This window comes from Lepidochelys kempii, chromosome 8 (assembly GCF_965140285.1).
Source record: "Lepidochelys kempii isolate rLepKem1 chromosome 8, rLepKem1.hap1, whole genome shotgun sequence".
NCBI classification, from domain to species: domain Eukaryota; kingdom Metazoa; phylum Chordata; order Testudines; family Cheloniidae; genus Lepidochelys; species Lepidochelys kempii.
Window position 1 is genome coordinate 24,035,976 of NC_136387.1, and position 21,169 is coordinate 24,057,144.

Here is a 21,169-nt window from a genome sequence, read left to right on the forward strand (position 1 = left end):
TCTGCCCCACAGGGGGCACTGGGGCTCAGGCCTTCAGCTCAGCAGCTGCACTCCCAGCTTCAGCCCCTGGGGTCTGTACTTGGGTGGCTAGCCTGTGCCTCAGTGTTCACAAGACTTTTTAGCATGCTGCCTCCAGCAAAACTAGCATGTGTCCAGCTGCAGTGCAGACATACCCTCAGGCTAGATTCACAAAGGGGACAGACTCAGGATTGTATCACCTAACTTGGAGGTGCCCTGCCTGTTAGAGCAACCTTCAGCCCCAAGTTCGGCTATACAGTGCATGAGGTGCCTAAATGTGATCTACAAAAGGCAGCAAGCTGAGTGAGGAGCCACCTAAATGATCAGAGATTAAATGCAGAAGAAAGAGTGACAGAGGGTGGGATGGCTAGGTACCTTAATCCCATTGTGAATCTAACTCTTAAATTTCTCTGTGCTTTGGTTTCCTCATCTGTAAAGTGGGGACAATATGTTTCTTATTCCACAGGGCTGTTGGGAGGATTTAGTTCATTAATGCTTGTAAATGCCACATAGAGCCTCACATTTCATCAAGTGCTAGAAACAAAACTTCCAACCGATCTGCCCCAAGAAACTCCACATACAACCCTCTAATCTGTTGAAAACAAGCAGTTTCCAAATTGTGGCATTAAAAGCCTTGGCATGTTGATAGTGTCACAAGAAAGTGTGCTCCTGGTATTAAGAAAAGAAGCACCTGATATAGTGCACAGAGCAAGCAGTATTATCATGCTGCTGCTCAGCATACATGGGACGGCTATCACAGTATCCTAAGCAGTAACCCAGGCATAACAATGGAAATGGGGGTGTTTCACTTCATAACAGATGTGTAGCCATGGGGCCCTGTTTGCAGGGAGACATGTGAGCAATTCTTCCACCATCAATCTAGCCCTGGTGCAGCTCTAGCGTAGCCTGATTTCTAGTACCTGTACTGTAATGCAGGGTTAGATAACCCAATAGTTAAATTGCTGGTGGCCAGTCTACGTTAATACTGACAGAGCTGCACAAGTAGTAGTAAGAGTTGGAAATCTTAGGGATGCCTAGTGTAAACACTACTAAAGTTTCTAAGCATGTTATAATTTATGCAAAGACAAACTGGGGCCAATCTTTTATTGGACATGGCTACCTTGTCTCTCTAATATCTTGGGACCAACACAGCTAAAACACTGAGTACATAATTTATGGAGAAATAAGCAGCAGATACAATATCTGAAAAACAGCGTTAATGAGTAAGTAACATGAATCTGCAAATAAAATGTAGTAACCTGACCAAAAATTTGAGTACAAATCTTAAGTTCTCATTTTTTAGAAAAGCCATGGAGGGTACACAAACAATACAGACTGTGATAGTCGAGGATCAAACAAATTGACAACATTTAAGTGATTCTCTCAGTTTGATACCAATGGTGTCTCTAGCTCTGTCTACACTGGCCAAGGAAACCAGTTTAGCACTGTGTTTAAAAACCATTCACTTGAGAAGTGCCAGCACCTTTATTCTGGATGCAGAAAACACACATATGCTCTGTATGTCTCTATCCACTTGTTGTCTCTTGTTTTATATTCAGATTATAATTGCTTTGGAGCAAGGACCAACTTTTTGTTCTGTGTTTATTCAGCCCCTAGCACACTGAGGTCCTGGTCCAGGACTGGGGCTCTGATGCGCTACTGCGATACAAATATATAATAAAATAAAATATAATTATAAGTTACAACCCCTATTGTGTCCAGTAATATTACTGTATTTGAGCTTATAGCAGCTTTTCTCTCAAGTTTCCCCTTTAGTACCAGATTAAACAGCACAGAAACAGGAGCAGTTGACCAACAATACAATCAGCATAGTTGGCAAAACCACGTCACTTCTTTTTAATATCCTTTCTGACCTCCTGGGTTACTCACTACCCATTCGCTTCAGAACTGGGCCAGAGGAGTCAAAATGAAAGTGAAAAGAATATGTAACAATGAAATTGAATGACAGTCATCAGTATAATGAGAAGAAATTTTAGCCATGTCCATGCTAAATCCCCTCTGCTCCACTGACCTGTCTATCCTAGTAAATGACAGTAAGCACTGCATAATAAGGTTTACTTTTGGGCACTGTGGAAATAAAGCAGGGAGGGTGCTTCTTGGAGTCTTAAATATGGGGAACTGCTAAATCTATTTACTTGAAATTTGGCATCGTCCTTGATTAGGTCAGAGTCTGTGAAGGAACCAGTGACAGTGAAACTGGATTTTGGTCAACTGATTTAATTATCAAGAGACTAAAATCGAGGAATGGAGGACATTGGGTCAATTCAATACAGATGTAGAGCACACAAAACTCCCAGTGATTCTGGGGAAACCACACAGGTGTAGCTTGAACATAATTTGATCCTTTATATTATGAAGGCACAGACTGTGCATAGGAAGGAGTTAACTATAAGGTTTGATTCTTTGCCTTATTAGCATATTGAATAAACCCTAATCTCAATCATTATTTGGATATCAGTGCTTATCACTAGGCAAGGTCTGTAAAGTCAATTTTACTTATCAATTTCTCAACTTTTGGTTTGCATTCCTTCAGCTGACACTAATGTAGAAATATGCAATTCTATAATGTCTTTGTGAAGGAATGAGTCATGTTTTTATTGTTCTCTATTAGCATCAAAGGAAGAGATTATTCATAGGCATTAATCATATGAAATTTTTTGCACATAGCTTTTTCCAGAGCTACGGGATCCAAACTGTAATCCTTTCAGTCCTTCTAGACTGGACTTGAGCTACTTGGAAATATCCTTTTTCAGGAATAAAATTGCACTGGGTAATCATTGTCTGGATAGAGCTGGTCTGTCCTGCTGCATTAGAGGGGTTCATAGTAATGAAACAGCTGAGAAAAATCTGGTTGAATTTAAATACACAATCAGGCTGTTTAATGAGTGAAAACACGTCTAAGGATCTGTCTACTTGACATCTGACAGCAAGCCAAAAAGAAAGCTGCAAAATGCAGTCCCAGCATGACAGCTGTTCATGGGCTATGGAATTCTAGCATTTGAATGTAAAGTGACACAAAATGCTGCTTTCTCCCACCAAAGTAGATTTTGGTAGAAAGCACAAGGATCACAGTGATTTTAAACAGGCTGCCATGTTACATGCTACTCATATAAAATATTGTTCTGAGAGTTTAAGAGAATTTGGCTTTTGGAAGACAATCCAGTCCACTTCAGTTACCTTCTTCTCTCTCCTAAATAATATTTTTGAACAAAATTATTTATATCAATACTGCCAAATTCTTTATATACCGTATTGGTATATTTTGTTTACTTTCCATTGCTTATCATATTCTCTTAACCCTCTGTAGGATTCATACAAGGTTTATGTGCTTGGCAACATTCAGGGCACACCCGGAGTGTTGTGCTGGACCTGTGCACACACAGCTCCTTTCAAGGGCATCAACCTTGGAATCTCGCCCAGATGACATGAACCGTGGGAAGCCTCCCAGGACTGGGCTCAAGGCCCAAGAGCAAGGAATGCGGTAGATAGAAACTGGTAAATAAGAATGTTAAACAAAGCCAGTGTATTCCTTTTATCTGTTGGAGAATGTAATGCGCGGGGGGAGAGAAAGAATAAAGGGGAAGGTGGAAAGCTGACAGGCAGAAGCCCGTTAGCAGACCAGCTTGCTTGCTTGCTAAAAGCTCTGTGCTGTCTTGTCATTGAACCGCCACAACCCTCCAAAATGCATTTTCACTACTGGTGTGGTAATTTTCCCTGAAGCACAACCCAACAGGACTGTGCTTTAGTTACTTTACGTAAAATACTTTAGCGGTGAGGTCAGGACAGTTTTGGAAAGAACATTTCTTTATCATTTGTACTCCCTCTTCTGACAAGCTAGTGCTGCTCTTGCATAGGACAAATTATTACAAACCATCTATGGATGCATTGATGGATGGATAGTACTGGGGAAGATACCCATAATGATGTTTTCTGAGGAACCCTTCACAAGCCCTGGCATGTGGGAATGCTAGGGGGTGGGGCGTCTGCAGCATGCAGTACTGCAGAGATTCCAGTTAGCACTGCTGCCTATAAGGCAGCCTGAGGACCTCACCCATCATGACTGTTACAACCACTGAAAATGAGCATAGTTTAACAGGTGTACAGGGATGGATTTGAGAGACATACTAGTCAACACAAATTATTTGTTTGTGTTTATTTATCCAAATATGATCCCTCTCTTTTCACATTTCTGTGTGTTTTCTCTTTAAGCACCACTAATTAATGTTGATCAGATACTTCTTTGACTTCAGCCTGTCAACTTTTGCCTAATTTCTTAGGGTGCCAGACATCTGTTGGAGATCTGTACCTTGCAGAGTCTATCTGTGCAGGTTGGGTATTTCATTTCATCTCTATCTCCAGGAGTTATGGAGGCTGTATTAATTTGTCGATCAGATATCAAGGAATGAGCAAATCACTGGCATTTTAGTCATACAAAGCCTTGGAGGATCTGCATCGCTTTAAGAGTAATAACTTGCTTGACACATCGAGACAGGAAATCACCTAATGCTGTACCAAATGATGCAGATGGTGAATCTATTAAAATCTGTCTCTTGGCATTCAACCATTTTCTTCCATCCTGGATGTAAACTGACATGATAATCAGATGTCATAAATGGTGCACTATGGTACAGCATAGCACATTAAAATTTCAGATCAGATAGCCACTACTAGTACTCTGCAGTTATATACTGCTTTACATTTTCAAAGTGCTCTATATATGTTAAATAATCACTGTTAATTTATTAAATGAATGGAGACAAAGATAATGGAGTAGGTACCACTGCTTTAAAAAAATAAAAATAAGTTTAATGTTCATGAAAATGCGCAACTAATAGGATTGGTTTGAGCCTGGCACAGAGCAAGTGGTACTGTGTAAGCTTCCCCGAACACAGAATGTACCACTGATCTGGTCTGATTTGCACTAAAATATGCACAAGTGACTATAATCTCCATCTTGAGACAACTGAGAGGCACTTGATTTTCAGAAAGGGCTGAGCACTCACCCTCTGAAAATCAGAACCCTTTAAAAATCGAGTCCCACAAAAAAGTCTCTAGTCACTTTTGAAAATCTTGGCCTTGCTGCGCTCCTGCTATTTTAATCCTGGTCTTCCAGTTTGCAGAAACTGCTATTCTTGAGAGGACATGCTTAACTGTGAGGGTGGATTTAGTGATGTGCTTGAAAGATTATATTTGGTACATATTGTAATAGGAAAGCAACTTCATCTGGCTCATGATTAATTCAAACTCTCATCTCTGGAGCTGAAAAGTGAGTCTACTTCAACTGCACCACCTAACCTGTCAGATCTGGAGACCACCACATTTTGAAATAGTTTTTCACAGCGTAGTTTGAGATGGACTGTTTCTAGCGGTCAGGAGATGAGAAATAACCCTACAGCATCCTGTCTAAGTACTAGCAATGTATTTCTCTTTGCCCCTCATTAGTCTTCTCAAAACCTGGCCAACATACACAGGCACGTGGACGAGCTTACACACTCACTCATCTTGAGGCCACTGGTACGCTGCTTGCTAGATGCTCAGAATATTCAAGATATAACTCAGTCATCTTCCGCTTTCATTTTGGTCAGTACATCTGCCCCGATATGGAAACAAGAGGTGGGAAACTCCCTCGTCTACAGAGTTATTTGTGCTATCCACTCCACCAGCACCTGCTACTATTTCTGATGCTATTGAATAAACAATGAAAGCAGTTGGGGCTACTCACCGCGCTGCACTTTGAGCAAGGGGTGGCGGGGGGTTGTCTGGCTGGCCGGGTGAAGAGGGCAATGCTTTCTGGCTTCGGGGGAGGAGCAGAGATGTAAAACTGCTGGAAAGGAATCAGCGTGGTGGATGACTCGCCACCTAGGAATGAGGGGTTTAAAAGGTCAGCCTGGGTCTGGCCCGTCCCTCATTCTCTTGGAACAGGCGAGGCAGCACCCACCCTCCCTCCCTATTTAGGTCAGAAATATGCCGGGTAATTAGCTATATCTGCTGTGGGCATTATGCTAGCCGCTCCATTGAGGGGGGCTAGGAAGGAATTTTTCCCTTACTACCATATTGGCTAGGTGCAGTTTGTGTTTTTTCGCCTTCCTCGCAGCAGGTTCAGGTGGGCTCTGTTCATAACAAGACGGGCGGTAGGCCATATATCACTACTCTTTATTTAAGTGTATAGCGGCGGTTCAGTGCAGGTACTCCATAAATTAAGGCACAAAAGAACAGATAAATGGCTTGGAAAAGGAATTAAGGAGAGGTGCTTGGTAATTGAGCGAGCTGGGGGCAGTTGGGGACTTCTCTGATTGGTACGGCAGGGAGCCACCACCCATCATTATAGTCCACCTTAACCCCTCCTACGAGGGCTGGTAGTCGGTAAGGTCCAGGCAAGGGAATTGCTGGAGGGACCTGGATGAAAAGCCAGTGGGTTGGGGGGAGCTGGTGGAAGGCCTCCCTTCCCTCCCCTGAGAATTGGCTGGAATTGGGGGTTCCTGGCAATGGATCGGCTGAACAGAAAGGGCAGTGGAGCTGCGGGGCGGGGGGCTGGAAAAAGCTCTCACACACACATCCCAGTTAATTGTAGGGGTTTCACCTTCACTGCACATCTTATCCACCGGGTTAGTCCCAGACATCTAATCTTAAAGTCTGGCCTTAAAGTTAAACCCATATCTAATGTCTCCTGTCATTCTTTCGGCATACCCAGACAATCCACCACCAACCATTTCTCCAGGTTCTCCCGCTCCAGGTCTTTGTATTCCTCACAGTCTCTATATGCATCCTGCTATTACCCATGAACTGGTACTATGACTGAACAGCAAGAGGCAGGAAAGTCTGTTCAGCAGGAGAGAATCCTTGTAAATACAAACCAAAGCTAGGTACAAAGGCAAAAAGAGTAACAAATAGAAGCTCCCCCAGTCTGGGGATCCCCTCAGAGCCCAGAAAGAAAGCTCTGCTTTTCCTCAAGCACTGTCCTCTTTCTGTCTTGGCAGCAGCCTTTCCTCTCCTATCCTGCCCTGAACACCTGTGCAAAAGGGAAGGGAAAGGGAAACTGGAGTTAACCCCTTTTGTACATGGGAACAAGTCAGGTCTCTGTATTCTGCCACAGGAGGCTTTTCAATTTTAGATCACTTGAATGACCCCTAGCTGGAGCAGAGGATGTATTTATACTCCAAAATTGAAATAATGCGATTATGTTGCATAACTTCCCATCGAAGTACCTGCTGACAAGTTGAAATAGGTTCTGCACAGCCACACTGGCTGATGAAGTATGAAACAAAAGCGGGCATCTCTGATTTAGATGACTGCAGACTCTGCTCTATGACAGTTATTCAAGATAATCAGCACGGCTGAGCTTTCTTAATAACTGTCACAACATGCACTCCAAATTCAAATATAATGCGTATCCCCCCCTCCTCCCAACCTAAACACAGAGGGTATAATGCATAATGGTGAGGATTAGGCATTCAGCAACATACAGTCAAATCCTGTTCACTTATCAAAGAAAAACAGCGCTGTGGAACTGCCTCCCCCCCCCGAAAAATAGCTTTCATTTAAGATTTCTGCAATAATAGGGAGCTACAATGCAGTGTTTTCTAGCTGGTAACTAAAACAACTCAGTATCTTCTAGTTGCTCAAGGACACGAAAAGGAAAAAAATATGATTTGAGCATTATTTTTGTAAATGAAACATGCAGTCAAACATGATTTTATTATTATCTTGCCAGAACACACACAGAATGAAAAGGCCTCATCCTATTTGGCATTATGCTGAGGTCTTGGTAGTCCTAATGGTTATAGTCTGACAGCTGCTCAGGACTAACATACTATGGATTCTAAACTTTCACTGCATGAAACATCACTGATGACTAGTCAGAAGGCTTCTGTGATATATGGCACTGAGATAGCAGATTTATTCTCCTTCCCCCCCACCCCTAAAAAAACAGATTTAAATGAATTGCACTTTGCAATTCCCAGAGTGCGCTCTGCACACACCACTAGTCTTTTAAGAAAAATCCTTATGGGAAGAATGAGAAGTGGAGGCAATCAGTCAAAGTCTGTTGTTTGCTAATTGAAGAAACCTTAATCTTAACCACCATTAACAAGATGTTGAGCTAATATTAATAAGCATCAGACACGTACATTTTGCAGTTCAAAAAATGTGTTTCTATTTTTCATCCCCCAACCCCACCTCTTCTTTCAAAGTACAGTGATTTTCCAGATACTTGCTCCTGCCTCTGCAAAATAATGAGGAATAATAATATTGCTTTTTACTTAAAAGTGAACATGTAGTCATCACTGAAGGTAAAGAAAGAGAAAAGATACCAAGTTGTGAAGGATTAAACAAAGAGGTTAATAATTTCAACATATACAAGGAAAAATAAAAAAGATGAAGGAAAAAGATGTGGTTTCCTTCCCCATTTATGAGGGACTGGCAAGCATCCAAATAAAATAATATTTTGTGATTATGAAAGGAAAAGCCTTGCAAGTTTTAGCTGCCTTTGATTAACATATCAGTGTATTTGGGCTATCTTCAGAACCCTGCTGCCTTTATGCACTGCCCATGTGTCAAGGTTCCTTCCCGACTCTGAACTCTAGGGTATAGATGTGGGGACCAGCATGAAAGAACCCCTAAGCTTATTCTTACTAGCTTAGGTTAAAAACTTCCTCAAGGTACAAACTTTGCCTTGTCCTTGAACCCTATGCTGCCACCACCAAGTATGTTAAACAAAGAACAGGGAAAGAGCCCACCTAGAGATATCTTCCCCCCAAAATATCCCCCCAAACCCTACACCCCCTTTCCTGGGGAAGGCTTGATAAAAATCCTCACCAATTTGCATACATGAACACAGACCCAAACCCTTGAATCTTAAGAACAATGAAAAAGCAATCAGGTTCTTAAAAGAAGAATTTTAATTAAAGAAAAAGTAAAAGAATCACCTCTGTAAAATCAGGATGGAAAATACTTTACAGGGTAATCAGATTCAAAACATAGAAAATCCCTCTAGGCAAAACCTTAAGTTACAAAAAGCCACAAAAACAAGAATATACATTCTCTCCAGCACAGCTTATTTTACAAGCCATTAAACCAAAGAAAATCTAATGCATTTTCTAGAGAGATTACTTACTAACTTTACAGGCGTTGGAAGGCTTACATTCCTGATCTGTTCCCAGCAAAACATCACACAGACAGCCCAAACCCTTTGTTCCCCCCCAGATTTGAAAGTATCTTATCCCCTCATTGGTCATTTTGGGTCAGCTGCCAGCAAGGTTACCTTAGCTTCTTAACCCTTTACAGGTGAAAAGGGTTTTGCCTCTGGCTAGGAGGGATTTTATAGCACTGTGGACAGAAAGGTTGTTACCCTTCCCTTTATATTTATGATACATTTGAAGGTTTAGATATCTGCATTGCACTTGTTGACGGTTGTCCAAGTCCATCTACAAGGTACAGGGGGTCAGATTCATCCCTGTGTTGCTACAGGTGCATGGGCGGCAAGGAAGTACCTTGTCACTTTCCTGCTCAGGGACTGCTGGCCATGGGGACCAGTTTGGTGGCTGCTTTAATTGCACCTTTGTTGTAATGGCCCTATGAGCCATACCAGAGGAGCAGATCTACCCAGATGCCTGCTCCCACTCCACAATTACCCCTCCCTCCTCCGGGCCTTCCCTGCCTTGGTGCATCCCCTTAGGGCTTCCCTCACCAGTGAGGGACTGGGTGGCTCCTACTATCCCCATGACTGGGGAGACAAGCCACCTTTGTCTCCCCCCTGCCCTCGGCTAGAGAGCCAACCCGTACAGTTTTCATTTATAAAGAGGAGGTATAATATTTCTGAACTACTCACTGCATTGGGTGTTAATACTGAGATCACACCAAGGGATGAGTAGGCCATATTTATTTACCTGGTAGGAGGCCAGTTATTCACTGCTTAGAGTAAAGGATTGACAGACTAATTCTCACTGGCCAGACAGAAAAGCTGTGAGAAAATACACACACACACACTCTTTATTATTTGTCCTGTGCCATCTGATTTTTCCCCAACATAAAAATATCTTTTGAGATGGGTTGTACTACAGTTAATTGTTTCTTCTTATATCTCTGTGTTCCTACTGTAAATTGATACTTGTGCAGCTCTGTGATAAAGACTAATTTTATAGAAGATGAGAAGCATCTGCTATATCCGTGGTATGTTTTGACCTATTCCCTATCTGGAAATGTACTATGAACTACCATCACCTTAGAAGACATTGAAGTGAGGTGTCTGTGACCCCCTTTCTTTTGATTTTAGGGTACGTCTACACAGCAGCTGGCAGGTGTGGTTGCAGGGAAGTACATGTATTAGCCCGTGCTTGAGCTAGCGTGCTAAAGTTAGCAGCGTAGCCACGGCAGCATGGCAGCCTCCTCCCCAAGCACCCTCTCACCTGACCTCCTGCGTACATATAGGGGAGGTTAGCCAAAGATGTTGCCTATGCTGCCATAGCCATACTGCTATATTGAGAGGCTAGCTCAAGTAGAGTTAGCTCATGTATGTCTATCCTCACTGGGAATCAGGCCTCCTAGCTGCTGCGTGGATATACCCTTAAGACAATGAGATTTGAGATTTGTGCTCCAGAGGTGACCAGGACTAGTCTGTAGGTGCAGATTAGGCAGATAGAGAGAAAATCCTATAGAACAAAAGACTGTGGAGTGAAATTCTGGCCCTATTGAATTCAATGGCAGAACTCCCTTTGACTTTCAGGAGGCCAGGATTTCACCCTATATGTCATGCTCATTTATATTGTAGCAGACCCCAGAGGCTGTGGTTGGGATCAGATCTCCATTGTGCTGTACAAACAGTCCTGTTTCTGCGACTTTCTCTGCTTGAGCCAACCCTTGTATCCCCATGGAAACCCATTAACATTACAGAATCAAGGACTTAGAAACGCTCATTTTACCTATTTAATGGAATACAAGTGATGAGGAAAAAGTGGCCTGGCTTGACATCACCTTCTGCCGTAAGTGCCAGGCATACTTTTCGGCCTTGCTTTCTCCCCTAAAAGCAGTCACAATCATGTACATGTAAGAAAAATCCCCCCAAACCAAAACCCACATACAATTCTGGGGAGAGGATGAGAAAAAGGAACAAACCTAATGTAATAGATGTTAGTCACATCACTTAATGCACTACTGGAAGTTACTCAGATACCATGGTGAAAGGTGGTATAAGAACCTATATAGAAGAGAAAAGCATGTCTTCTGAAGTAGTATCCAGTTTGCATTTTGGGGGAAAGAGAGGGAGGATAAGTAAAAGCCTTTGGTCAGGAAATTGCAAATCTCTTCAGACTTCTGGACCAACTGTGGTTTGGGGGAAGATCACAAATAGAACACTCCCCTTTCTCAAGGTATTCCAGCACTTTCATTTTCTCTCTTTGCAAAAATACAAAGGGAAGTGATATAGGAATATTTCAAAGCTGACAAAAATACCCTCAAACTGAACTAAGAAATGGTCAAGTGCAAGTTGGTTTGAGGGGGGAAAAGTTCCATTTGGCTTTTATTTTAACCAGGTATGCATGCCCATCAATGCTCAAGTGTGACCAGAGAGGGAGACAACTGAACTTAAAATAGAACATGCTGATTATGCATAGCATTTTGAAAACGTTGGAGAACTTAGTCCCTGAAGCCCCTAGAGAAAAATGTGATTGTTAGGTATTATAGATCAGACTCCTATTTTAGTTCCATGCATTAAATCCAGAGTGACTCAATTGACTTAAGAGGAGCAGCCTGTCTGGACTTATATAGATTGTAACTTCTGGCCCTATTTATGTTTTTGGCAGCATTCTTTGTGAATTTAGGCATAGGTTAAAAAACCCCAATCTATTCAAAAGATAAGATACCTTCTAAAGTTCTGATGGGGCTCCACTTAGGTGTAAGGAGACATGGAGCTCATTGCAGAATCAGAGCTTAAGCTTGGGGAAATGCCTTAAAATAATAAAATGAAAGTATATCTAAAACCAGTTATCTTAATAGTAAAAAAAGTAATTTTGGTCTAGGAAGAGAATTAAACTTGGGGAGAAGATTATGCCTGGGAGACATATTTGCCCTGTGGCACATTGTGAAATGGGCTAGTGATTTCAGGACAAATGGGATGGCAGCGCTATGGAACATAAACCAGATCAGCTGGAATAGTAATGCATTATTTATTTGAATAACTAAAAGTGTATGTCTTTCTTGAAATATTGCAGCATTGTTATTCTTGTGTTCTGCTCCCTGAAGTATTAAAAAACCCAGCAACTAAAAAAAGAATCACCATGAGTCCTGCTATTTGATAACAGTCCTAGTGAAAGATCTTTAGGGAGCTCCCACATTAAGCAGCAAGCCAAAGAAGCTACTCTGAGAAACATTGCAAATGGGAAGCAAATTATTGTTTGTAAAATATTATTTTCCTTCTTCTTTTCAGCATAGAACTTCTAGCCCTTTTTCTTTGATCTGGGACTACACAGTGCCAATGCCAGGCCCCTCCTCTGTGGTTCATGAGTGAGTGTGTCTAATGGAATACAATGCTCCACATCTGCTTCTTCCCCACAAACATAATGGCAGCCAAAGGAGAAATTCACTTAAAAAAAGACAGAAATAAGTGTAATAGATCGGAGCAGTGGGCTTTGATCAGTTGCTTTTATCTTGTCATTCAAAGATGAAATAAAAGCCATCCCCACTAATCTAGTGGATTCCCAGAGCATAACAAAATTTACATCACTGCATCAAGGACAAAAAATTAAGAAACATATCAGGGGATCCAGAGTAGCAGCCGTGTTAGTCTGTATTCGCAAAAAGAAAAGGAGTACTTGTGGCACCTTAGAGACTAACAAATTTATTTGAGCATAAGCTTTCATGAGCTACAGCTCACTTCATCAGATGCATTCAGTGGAAAATATTGTGGGGAGATTACAACTCCCAGAAGAATCACAGAAAAGAGATTGATCAAGTTAAGTTCACTGTTCCAACAGGGAAAGGAGACAAGGGAACCTGGGAATTTAGTTTTATTGTGAGGAGAGTTGTTTCTCATTTGTGGGGTTTTAACCAAAGCATTTTTAAAAACAAACAGCACAGCTGTTCCTTCAATGGCTCCTGTCCCATGGTTCTCTACTCACCTTGAGCCACGCTTTATGAACACATTGCACTTACTCTCAGTGAGAGGACAGGCCATATGAGCAGGCAGGGCCAGATGGCACATAGTCCATGTGAAGGAAGTGCCTTTTACCAGATATGGAGTACTTGTGGCACCTTAGAGACTAACAAATTTATTTGAGCATAAGCTTTCGTGAGTTACAGCTCACTTCATCGGATGTGAAGTTTACCAGATATGTTGAACATCCTAAGAGACAGAAGGTGTGAGAGCAAATAGCAATAATGATACTATGTTCTCAGGAGACTGAGTAAGTTTTACTGGAATATAAAATGATACATTTTAATTCTGAGGCACCTATCGGCCCCCACCATTCTAGGTGCCTTCATTGAAACAATAGTTAGCATGGCAATTAAAATCCGGTGAAAGCATTTAAAATTAGAGTCACACAAAAGTATGAAATGTAGGGAAATGCAACCTAGATGGAGCAAAACTGGTTGGAAAGCCATTCCCAGAGAGTAGTTATCAGTGGTTCACAGTCATGCTGGAAGGGCGTAACGAGTGGGGTCTCTCAGGGATCAATTCTGAAATGGGTTCTGTTCAATATCTTCATCAATGATTTAGATAATCGCATAGAGAGTACACTTACAAAGTTTGTGGACGATACCAAACTGGGAGGGGTTGCAAGTGCTTTGGAAGATAGAATTATAATTGAAAATTATCTGGACAAACTAGAGAAATGGTCTGAAGTAAATAGGATAGACTTCAATAAGGACAAATGCAAAGTACTCCACATAGGAAGGAACAATCAGTTGCACACATACAAAATGGGAAATCACTGCCTCGGAAGGAGTACGATGGAAAGAGATCTGGGGATCATAGTGGGCCACAGGCTAAATATGAGTCAACAGTGTAACACTGCTGCAAAAAAAGTAGGGCTGTCAATTAATTGCAGTTAACTCACATGACTAACTAAAAAAAATTAATCACGATTAAATAAATTAATCGCGATTAATCATAGTTTTAATTACACTGTTAAACAATAGAATACCAATTGAAATTTATTAAATATTTTTGAAATTTTTCTACATTTTCATATATATTGTATTCTGTGCTGTCATCGAAATCAAAGTGTGTATTATTTTTGATTATAAATATTTGCACTGTAGAAATTATAAACAAAATAAATTGTATTTTTCAATTCACCTCATACAAGCACTGTAGTGCAACCTTTGTCGTGAAAGTGCAATTTACAAATGTAGAATTTTTTTTGTTACATAACTGCACTCAAAAACAAAACAATGTAAAACTTCAGAGCCACTCAGTCCTACTTCTTGTTCAGCCAATTGCTAAGACAAACAAGTTTGTTTACATTTACAGGAGATAATGCAGCCCTCTTCTTATTTACAATGTCACCAGAAAGTGAGAACAGTAAAGGCACTTTTGTAGCTGGCATTGCAAGGTATTTTTGTGCCAGATATGCTAAATAATCGTATGCCCCTTCATGCTTCCATGCTGATGATGCTCATTAAAAAAAATGCATTAATTAAATTTGTGATTGAACTCCTTATGGGAGAATTGTATGTCCCCTCCTCTGTTTTACCCGCATTCTGCCATATATTTCATGTTATAGCAGTCTCGGATGATGACTCAGCACATGTTGTTCATTTTAAGAACACTTTCACTGCAGATTTGACAAAACACAAAGAAGGTACCAATGTGAGATTTCTAACGATAGCTACAGCATTCAACCGAAGGTTTAAGAATCTGAAGTGCCTTCCAAGATCTGAGAGTCATGAGGTGTGGAGCATGCTCTCAGAAGTCTTAAAAGACAACACTCTGATGTGGAAACTACAGAACCCAAACCACCAAAAACGAAAGCTGCTTTGGATTGTTATTGAGCAGAACCTGTCATCAGCATGGACGTGTCCCCCCTGGAATGGTGGTTGAAGAATGAAGGGACATATGAATCTTCAGCATATCTGACACATAAATATCTTGCAACACCAGCTACAACAGTGCCATGAGAATGCCTGTTCTCACTTTCAGGTGACATTGTATAAACAAGAAGCGTGCAGCATTATCTCCTTCAAATGTGAATAAACTTGTTTGTCTGAGCGATTGGCTGAACAAGAAGTAGGACTGAATGGACTTGCACGATCTAAAATTTTACATTGTTTTATTTTTGAATGTAGGGTTTGGGTTTTTTTTACATAATTATACATTTGTAAGTTCAACTTGCATGATAAAAAGATTGCACAACAGTACTTGTATTAGGTGAATTGAAAAATACTATATCTTTTGCTTTTTACCGTGAAAATGTTTGTAATAAAAAATAAATATAAAGTGAGCACTGTACACTTTGTATCCTGTGTTGTAAGTGAAATCAGTATATTTGAAAATGTAGAAAACATCCAAAAATATTTAAATAAATGGTATTCTATTATTCTTTAACAGTGCAATTAATTGCATGATTAATTTTTTTAGTCACTTGACATCCCTAAAAAAAGCAAACATCATTCTGGTATGTATTAGTAGGAATGTTGTAAGCAAGACATGAGAAGTAATTCTTCCACTCTACTCTGCACTGATTAGGCCTCAACTGGAGTATTGTGTCCATTTCTGGGCACCACATTTCAGGAAAGATGTGGACAAATTGGAGAAAGTCCAGAGAAGAGCAACAAAAATTATTAAAACATGACCTATGAGAGGAGACTGAAAAAAATGGGTTTGTTTAGTGTGGAAAAGAGAAGATACAGGGGATATGATAACAGTTTTCAAGTACATAAAAGGTTGTTACAAGGAGGAAGGAGAAAATTGTTCTTCTTAACCTCTGAGGATAGGACAAGAAGCAATGGGCTTAAATTGCAGCAAGGGTGGTTTAGGTTGAATATTAGGAAAAACTTCCTAACTGTCAGGGTGGTTAAACACTGGAATAAATTGCCTAGGAAGGTTGTGGAATCTCCATAATTGGAGATTTTTAAGAGCAGGTTAGACAAACACCTTTCAGGGATGGTCTAGATAATACTTAGTCCTGCATGAGTGCAGGGGACTGGACTAGATGACCTCTCGAGGTCCCTTCCAGTCTTATGATTCTATGAAAGTAAGAGAGAGCTGTGTTCTAGTAGTCTGAGCCCACAGATGTCTAAGCCCAGCTTTGACACTGACTCACCTTTTTGTATAGGTATAGCATGTATAGCATTTCCCTACCTTTTTGTCTTGGCGGGGGGGGGGAATGTCAGAAGCGCACACACACCCACTCCTGCCACCCTCCCAAGTTGGTTGCAGGTGATTTCCTTAAAAGGCTGAAGAAAGCTCAGCAAAGGAAAGCTGGACAAGGGAGGAAGGGTGTCTTCTATGACTAAACTGAAGAGTGAGGCAGTTGGAAAGAAGAAAAACCCTGAGAATGCCAAACCCCAGTCAAACAGAAATGGGAAGGTATAGCCAATAACACTCCTGGCTAGGTAAGCCTGGGAGTGCCAGGCAGGGGAGTGCCTGGGAAGCTACAGGGAGCAACACTGGCTTTTTCAAGGAATAAAGGGACTGAACTGAACTCAGTTCTAGGGTAGGGCTGGAACTCCTGGTTCAAGGAGCGAGGCGCTGAACTGGGGTTGGGACCTGAAGGGCCAGTGTGTGTATGGACTAAATAAAGTGAATCCTGCACCAGAAGGGAGATGTTATAAAATGATATGGAGTGGTCTGAAGCTTTTTAGGAGCCCGGAAAGACAGGGAAACTGAGGGCAGTGCACCTGCAGGGCCATATCAGGCCACAAGGGGGTGCCCTGAGACAGCTGTCTTCCAATGTTTGCCTGCCTCACAAGAGGATTAGTTAATATTGGAAAGCAGTTGAGAGATGAATAATGAAGTCATTCTGCTGTGCTAATCTTTCACATAAATAAAACTAGGCCCCCCATTCTGCCCTAGTAACTTCAGTGGAAGTAGGATAGGGTTCACTGTCTTGATTAATGGCTCTGTCACAGTTGCTTATGGACTGAAGTACACCGGTGTCTGTGAGCACAATGATCCAGAAACCTGGATAAAAGCCATTTAGAGCAGAGGCAGTCATCTATGTACAAGAAACAGGGGGATCTATGGCTTCTCTGCAGGCACAAAACCACCCTTATATTTAAAGAATTCTGAGAGAACTCACTTAGGTATATTCATGAAATAAAGGGATGACGTGTGCCAGGTGCTGGGCCTCTCTGTCAAAGGTCTGTACATACTTGAATTCAGGACACTTGTGGGTTAGGGACCATCGGAACAAAACTTTAACTCATCAGAAACACAAATACGTGCTATACCTATACAAAAATAAGAAGTATGTGATAAGGGAAGAGAGTGGCTATTTGGTTCTATGATGATCCACAAAAAAATGCTTCAAAAAGCATTTGAAAGTTTCTCTTTTTTTAAAAAAATCAGGAACACCACTCCTGCATCTCACTACAGGAATAACGCTGTAAACACTTCAGTACAGCAAAAGGAATTGCGAAGAGAGAACAAGGAATTTCACAGCCAAAAGCCTGGAAATGCACTATGACTCCTGACACTAAGCCGTGTGTATAGCCATAAAAAGCAGCAGTACCATGAATTAAACAGTCAGGGCTGTGAAGTCAGAACAACAAAATAAAAAGTGTGGGAGGGTGCTGCAGCAGCGCGTGGGCCGTATGTGGAGTTATCACAAATGCAGGCAGGAAATAAAAAATAAAGCTAGATAGATGATGTTTCGACTTGCGGTCTTCAGAAAGGGCTCTGAATTTAAAAAAAGGAAGATGGGTCTGAGTGAGGCAGAAAATACAGTCATTTCAAGGGGCACAGAAACACACATGGGTGTAAGAACAGGTTGGACAAACATCTGTCAGGGATGGTGTAAGTATATTTAGTCCTGCCTCAGCGCAGGGGGATGGACCCGATGACTTCTCCAGCCCTATGTTTCTGTAAGACAGTAAAACCACGGTAAGTACATACTGACTGCACGGGTTGGGCCAGCGGGGTTTCAATCTGCTTTTGTCCCATAACCCAACCTTTTTCTCCCGGGTTCCCGTATCCCAGATTTCTTTGTGCCACTTCGAATACGGCAATAGTCAGGCTTTAAAGTTTAAAAACCACCACATCACCTCCGTTTTGGTTTTTCCCTAAGCGTCCAGAACTCTTGCCTCCTTTTTTACCTTCAGTCCTTTTTTTTTTTTAAAAAAAAGCTCTTATTTCTAAAACAGTTTTCTCCAACTATAATTTTGATGATCACGTTTATCTTACATCTGATGCCAGGTTTGATGACTGAGGTAGAGACAGCACTACAGACAAGTGATAGGGTAACTGAGGCAGAGACAGCAGTAGCTGGAGAAAATGTAGAACAGCCTGTTCACTCACTCCCCCCAACACACCACTCCATTCACAGTCCCCACCACAATACTGGCTTCTACCCCACACTCATGGTCTGTTAGTAACGAAAGCTCTGCCCTAAACAATCACACTCCCCCACCCCCAAGATTGGCAGATCATTCACCTAATGTGCACCCAATATGCAACTCTACCTAATGAACAGGTCACAGGATTTTGCTTTAGCTTCAGCTTTTGAAAGGTATTCAGGTATAACCCCATGTAGCAATTTAATCTCAAGATAAAAAGCATGCATTATATCTCCGTTGCCTGAGGCATGAGTGTGAAGCTCCCCAGACATGTATGGGTATCTGATGAATGTGTAACTTGTTGTAGCGCATTGCAGTATTTAAAACCTTCTCAGACATACTTCACATCTTATGGGTTTCTTAGCCTGTATTTTTGGATTGCTGCACTGGACAAAACTGTTAGAGCTGTTTGTTTAAAACAGCACCTCAATGGAATCTCCCAAAAGGCCTCTTTTCTCAAGAATTGACTAGAGCTGGTTGTCAAACTCAAAGTTTCTTACAAAAGTGAGTCAGGTTTGATTAGCTTTCGACAACCAATCCACAGCAGGGTTCCAATGGAACCCCATCTGTCAGGCAGCTGATTTCCTGGCAGCTTGCCTGGCGGCCTGTTGTGGAGGCCTGCTATGCAGACTACCCCAGGGCTGGGGACCCTGGGCTTCCAGGCTCCATGGCTCCAGGCCAGGCCTGCCATGCTCAAGCTGTTGTGGAGTTTTGAAGTCTGAGTCTGTGCTCCTGGTTCCACAGCAGGAAGTCTGGAAATCCCTGGGACTACGGAGCTAGGAACCCTGGAGATCCTGGGATGAGCTTTCAGGCTCTGGAGCTCTGGGACAGCCCTACCACACAGACTGACCTAATGCCAGGGACCACAGGACTTTCTGGGATCCAGCTGGTACAGGAATCTGGAAGCAATGGGGTTCTTGGCCTGGGGGCAGTCTGCATGATGGGAATGCTCCAGATCTGCACACCCTGGCAGCCCCACCTTGTACTCAGCAGTGGTCAGTCCCAAGGATCAAATCTGACTTTGAGAACACCATGTGTCAGTGTTTCCAAAACAAAAATTGTTTTCAGGATTTTCAGTCTGTGAGGAATTCAAACCATTTACTTTCATTCCGATTCAGAACAAAACAAATGTTTCAAAATGCCAAAATTTCTTGTGAACAGGAAATCTTGAGTTTTGGCCAGCTCTAGAATTGAGTTTAATTGATACGCCTGTGACAAGTGGTCAAATAGGTGTGTTCACACTCCATGTCATTGTCATCAGAAACACTTACATAGGTATAGCCAATAGTTCGGGGGCCTCTACCTTTCTTTTAAGGCAGATACAAGTTCTACTAAAGTGACTCAATCAGTATGACTGATGAAAGCTGTATCCTGCTAGTAGTCTAAAAGAGAGTGCTGGAAAATATGAGACTTCAGTCCCTATGATAAAACTTCTAGAATGCATCTATCATTGAAAATAAGTTGCCACTTCCGCTAAGGAAAGTAAAAGACTTAAGAATTGCTTTGTTTTTTTAAATTTGCACACCTAAGATCATTCCAAGATACATTTTTTTTTCTCCCTAACTGAAGAAAGGAAATAAAGATCAACCCTTTAATAGAAATTTTCCAGTGGATGCGTGGAGCATGCCATTAAAAAGCACAGTGTTTTTTTGTGTCATACATCCACTGCAATGAACAAAGATTACTGTTTTTAAAGACACTTTGAAGAATGCCCCAGAAAATAATCCTGATAGCCTAATGAAAGGCTGTCCTCTGTCCTTTGCTTGATGTCGAATGGAAAAATTCATGGACACATGCTAAAGTCCAGTACTTTTGACCGCATTTCTTCTACATTCTGCTTTTAAAAGGCTATATGGGTCTGAATTACCTGAGCTGAATTTCAAGTAGAAGAAACTAGAAGAAATTAAAAGAAATTCCAATAGTTTTGGCATAGCCTGCCTCCCCTCCACCCCACTGGGTTCATCACCTTGTCTATGTCAGAATAGGTACTGAATAAATCATTCTTCATTCTCATTAGGTTACCTTTGGCAATAATATTACTTTTAAACTCAAGGAGGTGAGGGTTTGTTTCACTAGTTATTCGGCTCAGGTCACACCTAAAGATAGCACTGGAGCCTATAAGAGGAAAATTGTTAGCCAAATATTGGTCTGGGGACAGGCTGTCAACAATAAATCCTGACAGTTCTCCACATTGAAAAGTTAGTAAAAGAATTGTTAAAGGTGCATCTTCAGGCAATTTATGCTATTCCCTTTTCGATTCCAGTTGCATCTCTCCCATTGATCTATTTATCCAGATAAGACCTGTACCTGGTGCTGCTGAGTAATCAGCTCTCTTGAACTTCCTTTCTCCAGCAGCCTGAAAAGGGTAAGAAGTTTCATACAAATGAAGACTCCCTTCCATTTTACATATACAGCACAAACTAATTAAATGCTCATCAGCATGCTCTGTGTTTTGGTGAGTGACACTAGACTGTGTAGCTTCTGTAAGACAAAATTAAGAGAACAAAAAACATTTACTGGAGTGTTGAAGGTCATTCCTGTCTAATAAAGGATTTCTGACTATGAGAAATTGGAAAAGAAATGATATATTCTAAAGCTATTTTCATCCCATTAACTCAAGACAGAAAGAATAAAAGCAAAT

General features: G+C 41.4%; 1 long non-coding RNA gene across 1 annotated transcript in view; it reads left to right on the forward strand.

Moving 5' to 3' along the window:
- Nucleotides 1-20,886, forward strand: part of LOC140915723 (uncharacterized) — a 31,753-nt gene extending 10,867 nt beyond the window's left edge. Inside the window, exons 2-3 of the long non-coding RNA XR_012160262.1 lie at nt 12,458-12,534; nt 20,792-20,886. This is a non-coding gene — a long non-coding RNA (uncharacterized LOC140915723). The remainder of the gene's footprint in view (nt 1-12,457; nt 12,535-20,791) is intronic.
- Nucleotides 20,887-21,169: the final 283 nt, after the last annotated feature.